An 18,700-nucleotide genomic window follows, 5' to 3' on the forward strand; every position below is an offset into this window, starting at 1 on the left:
TGGACACTTAAATTTGGAGGTCACTTCCCAATGCATGTTAGCACTTGCACCCCTGGGGAGGAGCTGGTCTGTAGCTGAAACAGCTCAGACCTTTCAAGTTCATAAAACGTTAAGATTCTGTTTCCAGGAAGAATGTGCTGATCAGGTTCTGATCTGGAACATGAGCATTGGTATCCTGGGGCTGATATTGTCCCTATGGTGAGATGCTCATTCATGTATTACTGACACCAGTGGCCATGCAAGTGTCTCACTAAGGGCGCTCAGCTGAGAGCTGCCCATCCCATCACTGAGTAGAATGCACCTCCTGCACTTGGGAAGCCTGACCAGGGAGGACCAGGGCAGGCTCAGCAGACAGTGGTGCAGGGGCTTGGCTCACATGGCAGGGAAGGGGGCTGCTGGCCAGTGTGCATGTTCACCTGGGGCACCACGGTGAGCTTATCTGGTAATTGATCTCTCTCGTTCTCTCTCCGTTATCTCCTTTTAAAACAGCATTCTCCTGCTAATAGCATAAAATGAAGCTTCAGAGACCAGAGATTTTTATCCAATAATTGATTTTATTAATGTCCTGTGATACTGCTGCTACAGAACATTCTAGAGGAAATCGGTTTGGGTGTGAAACCCCCAGCCTGTGCTGTGCAATGTCGCCGCCTGATAGCTATCACCTCTGCTTGGAACATCACCCCATGGTGACCTTGAAATCCCAGCCCCATGGGAAGGGTCATAGAACTGTCTCCCAGTGACTTGTTTCTAATTTAATTCATCACAATTTTCTAAATAAGCTGTGAGCCCTTACAGTGCTTCGAGCTAGGGAGGAGCAATGTGGAGCTGGAAGGCCCCTGCTCTCAATGGGATTGCAACATTGCAGAGAGACATGCATAGAGATGCCCGTAACACACCACAAAGTAAGTTCAATTACATGTGCGTGATCAGAAGGCTGTGAGAGCAGAGAAGTGAGGGGAACTGGCGACAGCTTCTTGAGTAAGGTGTCAAATCAGTCAGATCTTGAAGGATGAGTAGGGATCTTACTTTGCTTAAGGGAAGATAGAGAGAGAAAATGAGCATGTAGCAAAAAGGCAGGTAAAAGGCAGTATATTAGTCGGGGTCCCTAGACAAACAGAATCTGTGTGTGTGTGTACATGTGCATATGTATACAGAGCCACATACGTATAACAACATTTCAGTCAATGACAGACTGCATATACAATAGTGGTCCCACATGATGATAACACTGTATGTTCGCTGTACCTTTTCTGTTTTGATATGTTTAGATACACACATACCTTTTTATTATTATTATACTTTAAGTTCTGGGGTACAAGTGCAGATCATGCAGGTTTGTTACATAGATATAAGAAGGCATGATAGTTTGCTGCATCCATCCCCCCGTCATCTATATTAGGTAATTCTCCTAATGTTATCCCTCCCCTATCCCCCTACCCCTTGATATCCCTCCCCTACTCCCGCAACGTCCCCAGCAGGCCCTGGTGTGTGATGTTCCATTCCCTGTGTCCATGTGTTCTCACTGTTCAACACCCACCTATGAGTGAGAACATGCAAAATACACACATACTTACCATTGTGTTACAAATGCCTACAATTTTCAGTGTAGGAACAGCTGTACAAGTTTGTATTATAGCCTCGGAGCAATAGGCTATACCATACAGCCTAGGTGTGTGGTAGGCTCTACCATCTAGGTTTGTGTAAGTACATCCTATGACATTCACACACAAGGATGGCATTGCCTAATGTTTCTTTTTTTAGAGATGGGGTCTCACTCTGTCACCCAGGCGGGAGTACAGCGGCTCAACCATAGCTTACTGCAGCCTCCAACACCTGGGCTCCAGCGATCCTCCTACCTCAGCTCCCAAGTAGCTGGGACCACAAGTGTGCACCACCATGCCCAGCTAATCTTTTTCACATTTTATCGTTTGTGGAGACCAGGTCTCACTATGTTGCCTAGGCCGGTCTCGCACTCCTGGCTTCAAGCAATCCTTTCACCTCGACCTCCTGAAGTGTTGGGATTATGGGTGTTGCCATATTTGGCCAACTAATGTTTCTATGTGAACTTATATAAATATATGTATGTATATAGTTTAAGTTGACACAGAAAAAAATTTATTCCAAATAGGAATTGGCTTATGTGATTATGGAGGCTAACAAGTCCCAATATCTGTGGTGCTCGTACTGGAGATCCAGAAAGAGCTGTCGTTTCCAGTGAAGTCTGAATGCAGAAAAAGCCATGTCTTAGCTCAAAGACATCGGCAGGAGGAGTTCCCTCTTAGGCTTTTTGTTCTATTCAGGCCTTCAGTGAATTGGAAGGGGCCACCCACACTGGGGAGGGCAATCTGCTTTCCTCAGTCTACTGATTTAAATGTTCATCTCCTCCAGAAACATCCTCGCAGACACACCCAGAATAACATTTGACCCAATGCCTGGGCACCCTGTGGCCCAGTCAAATTGACAAATAAAATGAACCATCATAGGAAGGAAGACCCAGAGAAAAAAAAAATCTATTCAGGGAATGGCTAGCTCTGGAATGGCAAGGTTGGAATGTGGATTTCAAAGAGGAGGTGAAAGAAAACTCCAGGACGTAGCTGAATCAGCCTGAAGCAGATCATGGAGAAAACATCTCTGGCCATACGTGGAGGACAAGGAGACCAGCTGAGAAGCGGCCTCAGCAGTCTAGCCTGGTGGGAAGGGACGCTGGAACTGGGGCTCTGCTGGTTGTCAAGTGGGTCATTGTGTCCATGTGCTGGAGAAGCAAGTGGAGGGACAGGCATGCATGATGACACCAGGGAGGGTGAATGCAACTGACAAGACCTCCTGGCCTCACCCCACCTCTACTCTCTATTCACACCAAATAGAAGCATGGGGCCAAGAGGGCACCAGGCTGCTGGTTTGCCTACAGGGCAGCTGAACATCCAGCATTCCTGGCTGCAGTGCCTTCTGGGAGCACTATGTGCTGTGAATCTCTCTAGAATTTTGGAACTCTGGAATTCTAGGCCCCAGAAAGCCAAAGTAGCACCCAGGCTGGCAAGAGAAATTGAATGAAGTCATGGAAGGTGTCCTCTGAGGAGCCTGTTCCCTTTAGATTACCAAGTGCACAAAGCGCAGTCCTGGTTTGCTGCACTGAGACCCCCTGAGGGGGAACAGCCCATGCTGGGAGCTGGGCTTTTCTACAACAACATCTGAATGTATTAAATAATGGTGAAGGTGTGTTTAAAATAATACCACTAAATAAAAAAATCAATAAAATAATACCACCATTTCAATAGCACTGTATGTTTTATAAAGCAGCTTGCACATATATCATCACAGAATCCTCACCCAACCCCTATTTGGGTAGAGCAGGATCAGCTTAGAGAGGTTAGGCGGCTGACTCAAGGTCACCAGCTGTTAAGTGATAGAACCACTGATTTAGACCTCCCAACGCAACACCAAAGACAGAAACAACAGGAAGCGTCTCCTCTACTGAGGGTCAGTGGGCGAGAAAGACCCTGGGAGTTGGCTTCCAAGCTCTTCCATTCATGAGTCCCCACATCCAGCTTCCAAGAGTCCAAAGTGCCACAGGAAGGCACAGTGTGGGGTGTTCTGGACACCCCATCACAGGACACCAGTCTTCTCCCTGACTCTGCATGGGGCCTTTGCAGTCCATTGTATCTATATTGTGAATTCCATTTCCTGGCTCATACAAATATCTGGAAAAGCTTCTGAATACACATGCTCACCTTTCCACACTTTCTCCTGCAGGAAATGACACATCCCTAGCAAACAAGAACAGACACCCAGGAGCTCCCAAAGGGCTCCACTCAGAACTAGCCCACTCCTGTGGGGCCTTCATCAGCACCCATGGCCCCCAAGCAAGTCCCTGCTTCACTTTCTGACCAGAATTTATTCAGTCTGGAGGGAATGTGTTTCAAAAGTATGATGCCACAAACAGAAAACACAATGTTATCTTTTTTAAAGTTTTATTTTTAATGAAAATACCTCTATATATTCATGGGGTACAATGTAATGTTTTGTTACACGTAGACATGGCGGAATGATCAAATCAGGTTAATTAACATTTCTGTATTTCCTTAAATACTTATCATTTATTTATGGTGAGAAAATTTAAAAGTCTCTATTCTGGCTATTTTGAAATATGCAATATATTATTATTACTCACCATAGTTATTCCTCTTGTCTAAGTGACTTTGTACTCTTTGACCAACATCTCCCCTAGCCTCTAGTACCCACCATTCTACTCTCTACCTCTCTGAGCTTGACTTTTTTTAGACCTCACATATAAATGAGATCATTAGTCAGACTTAAAGGAGCAGGAAATTCTGTGATTTGTGACAACATGGATGGATATTATCTAAGTGAAATAAGCCAGGCACAGAAAGACTAAGACATAATATTTTCAACAGAAACTGTCTCGTTAAGTCTGCCAAACCCCTGGCCAAGATCATTGCTAAAATAATCTGGCATCAAAAACTAAAGCTCGATGGCACATCTGTTAAGTTGCTTAATTTCTCTCCTCCCACCATGGTGAGAGGAGAAATCATGAATCTTCTTTTCTCCTTCCTTTCCTGGGACTGTTTTTTCTCCCTCTCACTTCAAGCGGATCATCTGGCTCTGAAATCCTGGTTTATCCCTCCCTTCTGTTAGGGTTTAAAGCTGTTCTACCTTCCCACTCGTGCTTTCGTCTCCCTCCCTCCTTTCCTGAGCTTGGTACTACTGGTTCTCTCTTACTGTCCCAATTGTCTTCTTTTTCACCTTGAAAATGAGAAACTTTTTATTCATTTGATACAACTTCTATCCTACTGTGAACTGCGTCTGATCCTGAAGAGAACGTCTCAAATTTACCCTGTAATAGCTAACACCCATGAAGAGTACCTACCATGTGTCATAACTGTTTAGATTTAATATTCACTATAATAGGTACTAATATTACCATTCCATAAGTGGGTATACGTAGGCACAGAGATAACAGGTCCCAAGTCCTGTGCCTGATATCACATAGCTTGTCAGTGCTAGAGCTGGAATTTGAACCCTGACAGCTGGCTCCAGCCCCCATGCTCTTTGCCATTAGACAGCATGGCCTTATCACAATCTCACTGCCATTTTCTTGGACCATCTTCAAAGACTGACTATCTGTTCATTTCCTGTCATTTTCCTCAGCCAACTTCTTTCTTTGCTTCGGGCTATTCCTCCTTCAAAGGATGTCTGCACCTCCCTTCACCATCAGCCCCTCTACTCCTCACTCTCCTTGCTTGGATGCCCTATAGACATCCCTTCCAGGTCCAGCCAGTGCCACGGAGGTCCCAAATAGCCCACTCCAACCTTAAAAGCTGTAACTTCTAGATATTTCCTTCTTGTATTGAACAAGAATCTGTCTCCTGGTAATATCTCCCTTTTGGATCTAGTTATATCCCCATGGTCATTTGGCACTAATCCTTCTCTTTCATATTCTTCAAATATTTAGTGGCAGCTATTATATTTCCCAGATCTTCCAACTCCTGTACCATCACTGAGACTTGCACCTCAGAAAAATTAACACAGAAAAGTGTGAAACAGGTAACAAAGGGTCTAACTCTTCTATAACTGAAGTCAAATGGGTTCATCAAGGAATTCAAACACTGTGGAAAGCTTCCCATGTGTGCTATGAAAAGGGAGGTGTCCCCCAACATAGAGGCTACCTTTTATATCAACGTTTCATGGAGAGATGTTGTTCTATGAAAATGCTGTTCCTGTGGTAATGCCTGCCATTCACTGGGCGCTTCTTATGCACCAGGCTTCATACCATATTTTATTAGGAGGAGAACCCTTTTCTCCTCACCCTCTGATCATATTTCCATGGAATTGTTATCTCCTAAGAAAATAAAATATGATGTGAAGCCTGGCACAGTCAGTGCAGGAGAATATGTAAAACCCTGCCTAGGGCATTGCTTTGAGTGCTGGAAACACTTCCAGTGTTTCTTTCCATCCTTTCATGCTCCTCCCCAAGGGAGGCAAAACTAATCTCACCGGTTGGAGCCACACGTTTTGCTGGTGGGCAGGACTCCTGTGTGGTAAAGCCGTGGTCTAGCCCTCTAGCCTGCACTTCCACTGTTGAGGTGGAGCAGGTTGCCCTGTTCTATTTGTTCCTAGGTAGTAAGCCCACAAAGGCTTGCCCTCTAGAAGCAAGCCTTCTATCTCACCCAAGCAGCTGTTTGAAAATGTAGATTTGGGGTCTGTGCCACCATCTCTCCTTAAACACTGAATGTGCTGGTCCCTTGGTTTAGTCTAAGTGGGGATACTAGAAGCTCCGTTTCATCCTCAGGCAATTCCACATTCCCCAACTCAGCTTTTACCCAAAGCCTTCCCTTAGGGTTAGAGGAGGCTGCTTGTCTAAGGTCATGAAATTAATAAAATTATTATTTGTATCCAATTTGTTTTCTGATTCTTGTATGTGTTCCTGTATTGGTCAGGGTTCTACAGAAAAATATCACCAACTGTGTGTGTGTGTGTGTGTGTATACACACAGAAATTGAGAGGAGAGATTGACTGATTGACTGATTGATTTCTAGGAAATCGGCTCATGTGATTACGGAGGTACAAGTCCAAAATCCTCAAAATAGCCTGGAGACCCAGGACCCAAGTCCCAAGGCAGTTTTCTGGCAGAATTCCTTCTTGCTTGGAGAGGTCAGTTTTGTTCTTTTAAGACCTTCAACGGATTGAATGAGGCCTATCCACATTATGGAGGTAGCCTGCTTTATGCAAAATTTGCCAATGTAAATGTTAATGTCATCCAAAAGACACCTTCCCAGAAAGAGCCAGAATAATATTTGACCAAATATCTGGGCATTGTGGTTTGGCCAAGCTAACATACAAAATTAACCATCACAGATCCCCTTGTTGGAACCTCAGAGGGAAGTAGTGAGTGAGGGGTACCTCAAATGATTTCTAACCCTTACAAACCTAATACATAGTAAGAAACTAGATCCCCAATTTTCAAATGAAGAAACTGAGGCACAGGGAGGATAAATGATTTGTCCAAGTTCACACAACTGATGTCTGTCTCAAAGCCTGTACTGTCTTCCCTCTTTCCAACAGACCCAGTTTTAAGCAGCTGTGGGGCCCTGGAGTTCTTATCTCCATGTAGCCAGGCTGCTTCCAGGACCACAGCCTCTGGCTCCCTGATACCTCTCAGAGAGCCCTTGCTTTCCACTAGCTGGAAGCTTCTGCTATCTAGCATCACAGCAAACCAGATATTTCCAGGAAACCCTTCATGCTAAACCATAACTAGATTCTACAAGGGTTCTGATGCATTGATGGTCTTTCTAGAAGGAAAATCTTCAACATGAAAGGAGGAGTGAAGCCAGGAAAAAAATACAAGATGCTGAAACTAGAGGCAGAGTGGTTGAACGATAAGCAGAGATTAGATGTGAGGCTGTCCTCAGGGTAAAGGTCACTAAGAAAATAAACCTTGGCTCCCAAAAGGTGGGAAAGCTGAACCTGAATCTTCTGTAATTAAGCCCAAGAAGGGGACAAAGTGATCCAGATCAGTTGTACCCATGGCTCCCAGGAGAGGCAAAGGTAAGTACTACGTGGAAGAAAACGTCTCCAATTTAGGACCCCAGAATTCCCACAAAGCTCATCAAAACACAAAATCACAATAAAAAATTACCAGACACACAAGTAAATATTATACCACATTTTAAACATTTTATCTACAGTTTACTGTAGATAAAAGACAGATATAAGATAAGACAAGTCTACTAGGTAAGAATCAGCGGATACTATTAACAACAGATTTAGATCCTCCAAGGACTTTGGATACAGGAATTACCAGATATAGAATAAGGCATAACTGTAGACAAAATGTGTAAAATGTGGTATAATGTAACAAAACTATATTTGTACTCCCCAAATTTATACAAATAAAATAAGCAAAATAAAATATGGAATAAAAATTAGTAATGAACAAAAGACAAAAAATGGCTGGGTAGATTTGAAAAAGAACCAAACCAAACTTCCAAAAATGAAAGAATAATGATTGAAAATCAATACCAAACAGGCTGAAGAAAATTGTTTATAATCTGCGAAGCATTTTCACATGAACATCTCATTTTTATTACCCCTATGAAGTAGCCAGGCTGGTTATCCTGTTAACCTCTTCACAGATGAGAAAACTGAGGCTCAAATAAGCAAAGGGGCTTCTTCAAGATCATATAAACAGTAAATTTAGGCCAGGCACAGTGGCTCATGTCTGTAATACCAGCACTTTGGGCGGCTGAGATGGGTATATCACTTGAGGTCAGGAGTTCGAGATCAGCCCGGCCAACACAGTGAAACTCCATCTCTACTAAAAATACAAAAATTACCTGGGTATGGTGGTATACACCTGTCATCCTAATTACTTGGGAGGCTAAGGCACAAGAATTGCTTGAACCAGGGAGGCGGAGGCTGAAGTGAGCTGAGTTCATGCCACTGTACTCCAATCTGGGTGACAGAGCAAGACTCCATCTCGAAAAATAAAAAAAAGTTCTAATCCAAGACTTCATTTCAAAACTGTGTTCCTTCCATATCACTAGATGTTTCAGTCACCCACAAAGCCACTCTTCCCCCACTGTCAGCTAGTCACAAAAACAAAAAAGTATCTGCTTACTTCTATACCTTTCTGTTGTCCAACCAGTTAGGGAGTGACCTTATTTTTCCGAGGGCCAGCCAAGAGAGGGAGATGGTGCAACATAATCCTGAGTTAAATGCTAACATATCACCATATGCTCCCATATCATACCACTAATATAACTCCTACAAGCAGAGAATGGATGGTCTGGGAAGAGGATGCCTGTCGGTGGCAGACATTCCCCACAGGGTGCAGAACAAGTTCCAGTGAGGACTTGCCTGAGATCATGCAAAGGAAAGAGCTAGAAAATCCTTTCCCCTCACCGAGGGACTGCACATCAATTATGGATTATTAGATAAGATCTTCATTTTAATATTTCCTCCATGTATTATCACCTCTTCTTCTCACTGGAATTCTGTCTTGGGAGTTATTTAACTGATGTGCAGAAATCTAAATTTAATTTATTATGATCTAACTCACTTTAGAAGCCAAATTACCCTGCACTGGAGAAGGATCAAGTCAATATCCCACTTGGCTTTCTATTTATCTTCTGCGAGGTTTTCTTTCCTTCTCTTTAGTATTCATTTTTATCTCGGGTCCTGGTGATAAATTTAAATTTTCCTCAGAATTAAGCAATTGCTCCTTCAATGTTGTAGTTTAATGGTTAGTATTAATTATATGAAAGGCATTCCTTAAATAGTTTGATAGATAGAATGGACATATAATAGAGGAAGAAAGGGCTATTTCTTGCACAAAATGAGGTAGCACATAATTCAGCAGGGATGAGTTTACTTTTCTGTTCTACCTCCTCCTGTCCCTTTTCTCCACTTTCCTCTTCGCCCTCCTCCCTCAAAAGCCAGGTGCCTAGAAAATAGCACTGCTAAGAATTGCTCTGCTGTGGCATCTCTGAGCCCCCAGAGGGTCTGCCAGCCAGAACACCAAGGCTGGATCCCTCTTCAGTGCAGCAGTCTTTCTCCATTTGATTTCTGTCTCACTTAGTCTCCGACAATAAAAGCAACCACTGCCCAGCTCTCTCCTCCCCACCGCTTCGCCCATAAACACTCTCATCACCCACGTCTCAATTGCGTACCACATGCATTACAACTTTGGGGGACGCTTCTAGCTTTCTGGAAGAAGAAAAGTTCCAATAATTATTATAATTGCCTAAAAATTCCAACAGTAAAACATAATACGATTAACTGAAAGGACACAAGCCCGGTTTTTGTTTCTGGAATAGAAAAAAAAAAAAAAAACTCACACATTTGGACCTTCGATGTAGATTAATCTACTTACAAATTAGCATAAGAAGGAGGTGCCAGGGAAGTCTAAGTCAGCATGACTGGGGAAGCAGGCTCCCGGGCATGTGCCAGGAAGTGTGAGTTCTAATGCTGATGTATCTGCTTCCTTCCTATCGACACCCTGCAAATTCTACCACCAAAGACCTAACCCAAAACTCCCTTATGTTGACAGGCATCCTGGATTGCTAGTCACTTGTCTGAAGAACACATCCCAATTGCCAGTGGACATAAGGACTGAGAGAGCTGATCCAACCCCCACCTTTTATTTCTGCATCCTCTTCTCTTTGTGTTCAGAGAACAGAGCGGCAAGCTGGTCACTGGAATAGGAGAAGCCTCTGTGTCCTCCAGCTCTGGTATCCAGGAAGCAGGAGATCAAGGCGGGAGGGAGCCAGGTATCCACAAAGGACTCAGGAAAAAAAAAGATTTGGTGGACTGAGCGGAAGGAGGGTGAATTTGCCTATAACCAGGAGGCCAACACTGGAAGACAGCAGGAACTAAGAACAGGAAACAGTACCCAGGAAAGTCCAAGGGGAGGGATTGGATTTAGGTAGAGCAAAGATGGCCGTGACTCAGAGACGGCTTCAGCTGGATGGAGCTGGATGTTGAAACATGCTGTCTCTGGTGCGCACAGTTGAGCCATCTTGGATGCAGAGTCACCTCATCAGGCAGAGGGCAGGCAGTCTGCAAGGATGAGGTTGCAGCCATCTCTCAGAGACAGCAATATGAGAGAACAGGAGGCCAAACCCTCCCAGGGTGGCCCCACAATGTTGCCAGAGGAACCTCCACCAGGACAGAGACGGGTCCTCAGAGTCAGATGTCCACCCCACGGAAAACCACTAGGAGGAAAAGAGCCCTAAAAATAAGATTTGGATTTCTCAGGGACAGAGCAGCTCTCCCTCCAAAAGCCAAGCTTGCCTCCTCTCCTTAGTTCACTGTAAAGGACTAGAAAATATCTTAAGGCACCATTACAAAGTTCTTTAACCATAAGAAATAGCTACAGAGCCAAGCAATTTTCAAGAGGCCCTCTGAACTAAGTTATCTAGCAGGGATCATGAATGAGCAGACCTAGGGTCACTGAGAAATATGAGCGAGAGTGGGTGCCTTGTAGGTGTGGCACAACACCTGCCTAGTTACACTGCTTTAAACCTGCCCTTGGACAAAACAAAACGTGCCCATGGGCTGACTGGCCTGCAGGCCACCAAATCATGACCTCTGGGACAGTAAGGCAATACATGAAGAAGGGTAAAGGAAAGAAAAGGAGGGAAGAATCAAACAAATGGAAAAGTGATCACAGTAAACATTATGCATTTGTGATTTATTTTTTCCTTCAAGAGGTCCCTTGTTGTTTTCAACCCAATTTCACCTGGGCAAAAATGCAGCCCCAAGAGAGTGTGTGTGTGTGTATTTGTGTGTGTGTGTGTGTGTGTGTGTGTGTGTGTGTGTCGGGAGGGGTGGTGGAGATGGGCTAAGAAGGGAAGCGCAGCCCCAGGGATGACCCTTGTCATTCCAGAGAGAGAGAGAGAGAGAGAGAGAGAGAGAGTGTGTGTGTGTGTGTGTGTGTGTGTGTGTGTTGGGAAGGGTGGTGGAGATGGGATAAGAAGGGAAGCGCAGCCCCAGGGATGCTTTCTGTCATTCCAGAAAGCTGGGTTGTGAACTTGGCTCGGCTAAGCGTATCCTTTCCGATCAGTTTCAGATCCATGGTCAGTTTCCTCCTCTCCCAAGGATAATGCTAATCTTCACCCCCACCCAGCTTTATAGCCTGAATTAGGCCTCAGAAATAGGATGAGACCTGAAAAATTGCCTAGTAAAACATAATGCATACATAACGTATTATTACTGCAACATACCTGTGGTTACTATTATTTCTTTTGGTGGCTGAATGCTAATGGGGGGAAAATGCAATTTACAGTCAGTCAAATTTAAGTTTAGCTGCTTCTCCCTTCGCTGTGGCAGAAATGGGGTCTCTGACAGCATCCACAGATGACTGCGTGCCTCACCTTACTGTCTGTCTGTGAGAATTGGTCATTATCAATGCGAATACTTCCTGGGACTCAGTAGGTGTTTTCTACCCAAAGCTCCATCTCACACGAGTTTGAGCATAGTGCCATGCAAATGATAAGACAAGAAAACTATTTTAAGATGTGTAATACTTAAGGTTATTATCAGCTTAGAAGGCTAGAAATTGAGCTTTGTGCTAACTTGCTTTTTATGCACATGGAGAGTGGGGGCTGGAGCCAGCACAGAAGCTGTATGGGGTGATTCTGGAGACAGACTCGGGAGGGATTAGAAGCCCGGACCTGCCTAAGACCCCAAACTTGAAGGAACCTGGACTTCAGAGCCTCCTGTTTAACTTCTGGTCCCTTCTCCTCCTTTGAACTTAGCCCAAAGGGACTTCTCCTTATGTCCCAGGACTTTGGCTCCATGGGACATATGGCCGGTCCAATAGTCACGCTCATGAGGAATGTGGTTAGCATGGTTTGCAGCTTCCTCAAATCTCCCTCTAGATTCTTGGCCTGCAAAGATAACCTGGAGAGAAATCAAGATGGGAAGCTGTGGGAAGCCAGTCAAAAAGACTGGCTTTCAAAAGTGATTACTTCTTACCCTGGACACAATCACCCAGAATAACGACGACAACTACTGCAACTAATAGTGGTGTAGCGTTTACTACATACCAGGCTCTATCCTAAAAATGCCCCTCACTCTATACTCAGAGCAAACCCAAGGCAGGTGCTTTTATTAATCCCATTTTACTGACGAGGAAACTGAGTTTCATGGGACTAAAATGACTTGGCCAAGGCCACACAGCAAGTCAGTGGAGGTGCTAGAATTAAACCCAGGCAGGCGGACTCTGTGCACACCCTTGACAAGTCCCTGCCTTGACAGAGGATCATTCATGGAGTGAGGCTTCCAAAACCAGCGCCTGCCTGGAGACAGATGCCGGAAGGACAAAGGAGGAGGCACAGCAGGAAGCGCAGTTGTACATTTTCTTCCAAGGTCATTCTGGAATCCCCTTCCCTAATCCGTGTGCCCAAAGGTGCCAAACTGGAATATGGCTAGAAAGAGAGTTTCAGAGTCAAGTGCCCCTAAGCCCTGCCGCTCAATCCACAGAGGTGATATTAGCAAGAAGCTTCCAGCTTTCAGTTGAGCAGAATTTGTTCCCCTCTCGTCTACGCCTGCAAGGGGGAGGATAGATCTCCCCAGATAGTATGTGCAGCAAGGGCCCAGAGCTTAGCACATTTCCTGTCTTCTCTGTAAATAAGGTGACATCCAGATACCCTCTAGTTCTCTCAAAACTAGGTCAGCCACTGAATACGTAGGTGTGGGATGGAAGCGAATGACTTTGCAATGACTTTATCTCATGGGACTTTATGGGGGCTGCTGGCTGGCTTTTAATGGAACAGGCTCTTTTTATGTCAAAAGCAGACCCTGAGTACCCAGATGCTGTGCCTGCTGAATATGGATAGGGCAGGAGGCCTGCCCCAACCAAAAGTGGCTTTAGTGCTACAGGAGACGTGGCAAGTGATAATGGCAGTAGGCTGAGAAGCTGGGAGAAATCCTACATGCCTGACCTCAACACTGGCCATTTACAAAATGCAGCAGGAACCTTGCTCAGGGAATCTTGGATGAACTATCAGAACAGGATTTATGATGCACTTGTTTATGTAAACAAGACCCACAGGGACATTTTCCTGACTTTGAGAAGCACGAGTAATTGCTCCCCAAATGACATACGTGTCACCAATCATTCTTTCCATTCATCAAAGCAGCGATGGCACGATCCCTTCTGCAGGTCCATCTGAACTGTTGGAAGGATGTAAGGTGCTAGAATGACATTTCAGATGTTTCCCACCCTAATCCAACTTCTTTACCTCCACTGTGGCCTTCTTTTCGCTTTTTCAGAATTAGGTGTGCTCTTTAATCAAATCTGGTTACTGTATGGGAATCCAGATTTGCAATTCAGATGCATTGGGAACAGATTAATCACTTCAGCAGAGCTGCTTTGGTTTATGTTTTACTTTATAAAAGTACTCACTGCAAGATTCCCTCAAGGAATCCGTTTCCTTAGGGCATTAAATTCAGATTCCGGAGACAAAGAAAATTTAGTATCTAAATAACTTTTCTAGAGCCACCTTCTGGAAATGAGATTAAAATTATCAAAACCCCTGTCACCCCCTTGCCTCTGCCCACCTATGTCCTTGCCCTCAACTCGCAATGGCAGGGATCCAAAGCTCTCTGGCCCACAACCTCTGAGCAGGACATTTCCTTCCTGTAATTTTGTTATGCTGTGACAGTGGCCATGGTCTCAAAATAAATCTCTTCTTCCCAAGAAGAGGAAATCAAAACCAATGGGATGAATCTGATCCTCAGATTTATTTATTTGTTTATTTGTTTGAGACAGAGTCTTGCTTTGCCACTCAGATGGACTTCAGTCGTGCAATCACTGCTCGCTGCAGCCACAAACTCCTGGGCTCAAATAATCCTCCCGACTCAGCCTCCCAAGTAGCTGGGACTACAGGCACACGACACCATGCCCAGCTAATTTTTTTATTTTTTAGGTTTTTGTAGAGATGAGGAATCACTATGTTGCCCAAGTTGGTCTCAAATCCCTGGCCTCAAACAATCCTCCCATTTTAGCTTCCCAAAGTGCTGGGGTTACAGGCATGAGCCACTGCACCCTGCTGACCCTCAGAGTTTTCAACACCAGCAGCTCTCTTCAGTTTCCAAGGACCAGATTCTCTCTGAGGCCCCTCTTCAGAACCTTAGATCTACATGGTGTGACAGCCTCGTCTCACTCACTAAGTGTCTCCCCCTGGCCTTGCTGTCTCCAGCCCTGTCAAAGAGTCTCTCTCAGCACATTAAACATTAAGGCTTTCCAGGCAGAAATGATGACTACACCTTCTCGCCTGCCTCCAAAATCAAGGCTGGAAGAGACGCAGCCGGCACGGGTGGTGGGAGGGTGCAGTGCGTAGAGAAAGTAGGTCATTAGTGGTAAAGACTACAATTTTCAAGCAGTTGTTAATACTCTGTTTATATGGATTTCTTCACTGTGACATTTTAATGGCATCGTAATTGTGTGATTACAGTGCAGTAGACACCGCTCTGGGAGGGAAGGCGACAGGGACTCTAGCTTCCTGCTGGGGGAGGTGGCTCCCTGCACGGGTGGCCGAGAACCGTGTAGCACTGCTCAGACCAGGATGCCTGACAAGCATGAAAAATGGCTCCCTGGAGGGCCCTCTGCTAGACAAGGGCCATAGGTTCCCAGGAAACTTCGATCTGGCTTAGCCCTTGGACAAAACCAGTGCTCTGGGCTGCAGGAGGAGAGATAATGACAGCAGAACTTGCAATTCATTCATTCACTTTATGCATTCACTTATTTATTCATTATTTCCTGAGTTCTTACTGTAAACTGAGTGAAAAGGCCAATAGATATGCAGAAAGAATGAATGAAGAACAAATGAAGGAGGAGGACGGGGGCAAGGAAGAGGAGATCACAATTATTGGGCACCTACTGGGTGCTCAGCACTGAGCCACGATTTGGCTCATTCATCTTCCTTGGCCTCTCAGCAACATCCTACCCCTGGAAAAGCCCCACTTCGAGTGCCCTTGTCTCTCTGTTTCAGAATCCTTTCTCCCGGGCTTTTCAGACTTTGGCGTCTTCTTCATTTCCTTCTCTGGCTCCTCCCTTCCCCTAGTTTCTCACTGCTGGAAGTGTGCGTAGATTTAGGCCTAGACCCTCCTCTCTACTCATTACACTCTTCCTACAGGTGACTTCCTCCATTCCTGTGCCTTGACAACCTTCTGTAGGTAGAGGATTCCAATCTATTTTTCCAGCCCATATCTCTTTTCTGAGCTCCAGAACAATATCAAACAAATGCATAATGGACATGCCCACTTAAGGTCTCACAAGCATCTCACCTTGTATAGATTTGAAATGAAACTTCTGATTTGCCCATCAGAACGGATGCCTCTTCCAGGCTTTCCCAAGTGAAGAAATGGCACTACCAGCCACATAGCTGCACAAGTAAGGAATCTGAGCATTACCCTCAACAATTCCTTCTTCCTCATTCGAAACCTCACTCTAATCATTTGAACCCACACATACTTAACCCATCCCCACATCCTGTTGGTTCTACCTCCAAAACACGCCTCCATCCATCCAATCTCCCTCTGCCATCTCTACACCATGCCCAACCACCACTAACTGCGTTCTGGAATACTGCACTTGGTCCCTCCTTTTAATTTTCCAAAGTTACCTTGTTTTGTTTTGTTTTGTTTTTCAGACAGACCCTTGCTCTGTCACCCAGGCTACAGTGCAATGGCGCGATCTTGGCTCACTGCAACCTCCGCCTCCCCGGTTCAAGTGGTTCTCATGCCTCAGCCTCTCATGTAGCTGGGATTACAAGTACCCACCACCATGCCCGGCTAATTTTTGTATTTTTTTAGTAGAGATGGGGTTTCACCATGTTAGTCAAGTTGGTCTCAAACTCCTGGCCTCAAGTGATCCATCCACCTCACCCTCCCAAAGTGCTGGGATTAGATGTGAGCCACTGCGCCTGGCCCAAAGTTGCCTTCTTAAAAATGACATCTGTTCCTGTCTCTCCCATTCTGACTCAGAAGCCCTACAGTGACTCCCACTGCACTCAGAATGCTGCCCTCACTCCTTACTGTGGCCCCAAGGCCCTGCCTGATCAGAACCTGCCAACTCTCCACATTCACCCCTTCCCATCCCTCTTAGCACATTATGTTCCAGCCACACTGGGCTTTCTTCCATTTCCCATCCATGTCTTCCCATCTCACAGAGCTTTCTGCCTGGAATACTCTTCATCTGACCAAAGGTGGCCAGCAAGGAAGTGGCAGGACAGGGAACTAGCCATCTGCCTACAAAGAACTTTTAATGGCCTTGGCTTTTCAGAAAAGAGAAGAGCAGCAAGGGCTGGGGCCATCAAGGAGAGGTTCAGGGAGAAGGCAAGTCTTGACCTAGGCCTATAGAAAGGAACCAGACTGAGACAGAAGCACTGGAAGGAGGGAGAGAGGGGACAGGGAGGGCGGACACCCATGAGAGCTGGGTCTGCCATCTCTCCTTCAGTTACTGTCTCTGTGACCTTGGGTAGCAACTTAACCTCTCTCCCTCAACTGAGAATCGGCTGTCTGGCTGTCTATTCCACAAAACTGTGATGCCATTTTATGGATCTGATGGACTAAAATAAGTAAAGCACTAAGCTCTGTGCCAGGCATACTTTTAGCACTCAAAAAACAATAGCTACCACTTTGGTAGCAAAGCGAAGACAACACTGTGTGTCCACGGGGCAGTAAGAGCTGACTTTAGATCTAGCCTCCATGATCTTGACTCCTCAGGTCAGAACCATTTCTGCTCACTGTGTCTCTGCTTGCTTTTCCTATCTATAAAATATAGGGGTTAGATAGAACAGGCATTCTTAACTATTTGAGGAGACAGGGCCCTATTTTCAATGTGATAGAAGCCCTGGTCTTTTCTTCCCCAGAAATAGATGCAAAATTCTGCTCACAGGATCTAGGATCCAGTGCCACCTTGGGGCCACAGAGGCACCTGGCTGTTGAGAGGAGAGGGTGCCTCTCTGAAAAGATGAGCTCACATTGGCAGACCTGTCTGGCAGCAAAGAAATCAATGATCCTCTCCTTTCTCCCTCCCAGCTACCCCTCAGGGGGCCAAGGCTGGTTCCTCAGCTCTGCCAGCCTCTGCCCACCCCATGCCAAGCACAGTCAGGAGCCATGCTGTGCAGAGGGACTCCATAATTGGTCTCTGCTCTGTTTCTGCTTCAAACAATAACCTTTAGATGTGTTCTCTGGACGTGCTACCCGGCCCTGGCTGCCATAATGCTCGGCTGAGAAACACATCTCCAGAGACCCACAGCACTGGGGGAAAAGCTGGGCATTCTTCAGCGGTTGTCCAGGAGCTGAAGGTGGTTGAAACAGGCAGAAGCAAAATAGGATGGGAATGTCGACCTGCTCAGGAAATTCTCTACTCCTTGGTGACAGTTTCCAGTGCAGAAGATATCTCCTCGTCCTCTCTGCAGAGCTGACCAACAGGTAGATGCTGGGGATTTATGTCTTTAGAACTGTATTTAATTTTTCACACTGCCGCTGGGATGGCTCTTTTAAGGTACAGTTGGATCCCATTCACAGAATAAAGGCCAAGTTCTTTGCCGTGGCCTGCAAGTGCTGCCCTGGACTTTCGGTCTGGCTTAACTCTGATTCTCACACACGTATCCTTTCATTAAACTGCCACCACCATGACTTGAAGGAAGCCAAGCAAATCTGGTCCCTGCAACCAAGCGTCCCCTCTTCTTATGGCAAGGCCTATAGTTCCTGTTTATTGGGCCTCTTCCCCCAAACAGTGTGTGTCCTAGAGGCAGGAATGTGTCTTTTCTCTCTGAGAGGTTGGTAATGAAGACTGCTCACAGCCTCAGGGGAGTTCTCCCTCCCCACCTCACTCCGCTAAGGCCCTCAGGCTACAGACAACTGGACAGACACGGAACTCACAGCCCTTCAACTATGCCTTGTGGAGGAAATGAACAAGTTCAGACATAGTGAGAAAAGGGGTTAAGAATGAACTCGCCCTGAGTCAGGGTGAGCGGGTCAGCCAAGATGAAAAGAAACTGCATGGCAATGAGGCAAACATGCCCCTGTGGGGTGGGGCCAAAACCGAAAACAAACAAACCAACAAAATGGAACCCAGCATGAAAAAAATCCCCAAACACCACCACCCACACACACGGAACAAAAACCTGAGTCTAAATAAAAACAAGGAAAGGGAAGGACATTACCT

The 18,700-nt window shown here is 45.5% G+C and overlaps 1 protein-coding gene across 2 annotated transcripts in view; it reads right to left on the reverse strand.

Moving 5' to 3' along the window:
* GALNT14 (polypeptide N-acetylgalactosaminyltransferase 14) overlaps positions 1–18,700 on the reverse strand; it is a 229,178-nt gene that overhangs the window by 82,992 nt on the left and 127,486 nt on the right. The window lies entirely within an intron of this gene.

Source organism: Aotus nancymaae, unplaced genomic scaffold, assembly GCF_030222135.1.
Source record: "Aotus nancymaae isolate 86718 unplaced genomic scaffold, 86718_ANA_hifiasm-v0.15.2.pri h1tg000057l, whole genome shotgun sequence".
Classification (NCBI taxonomy): domain Eukaryota; kingdom Metazoa; phylum Chordata; class Mammalia; order Primates; family Aotidae; genus Aotus; species Aotus nancymaae.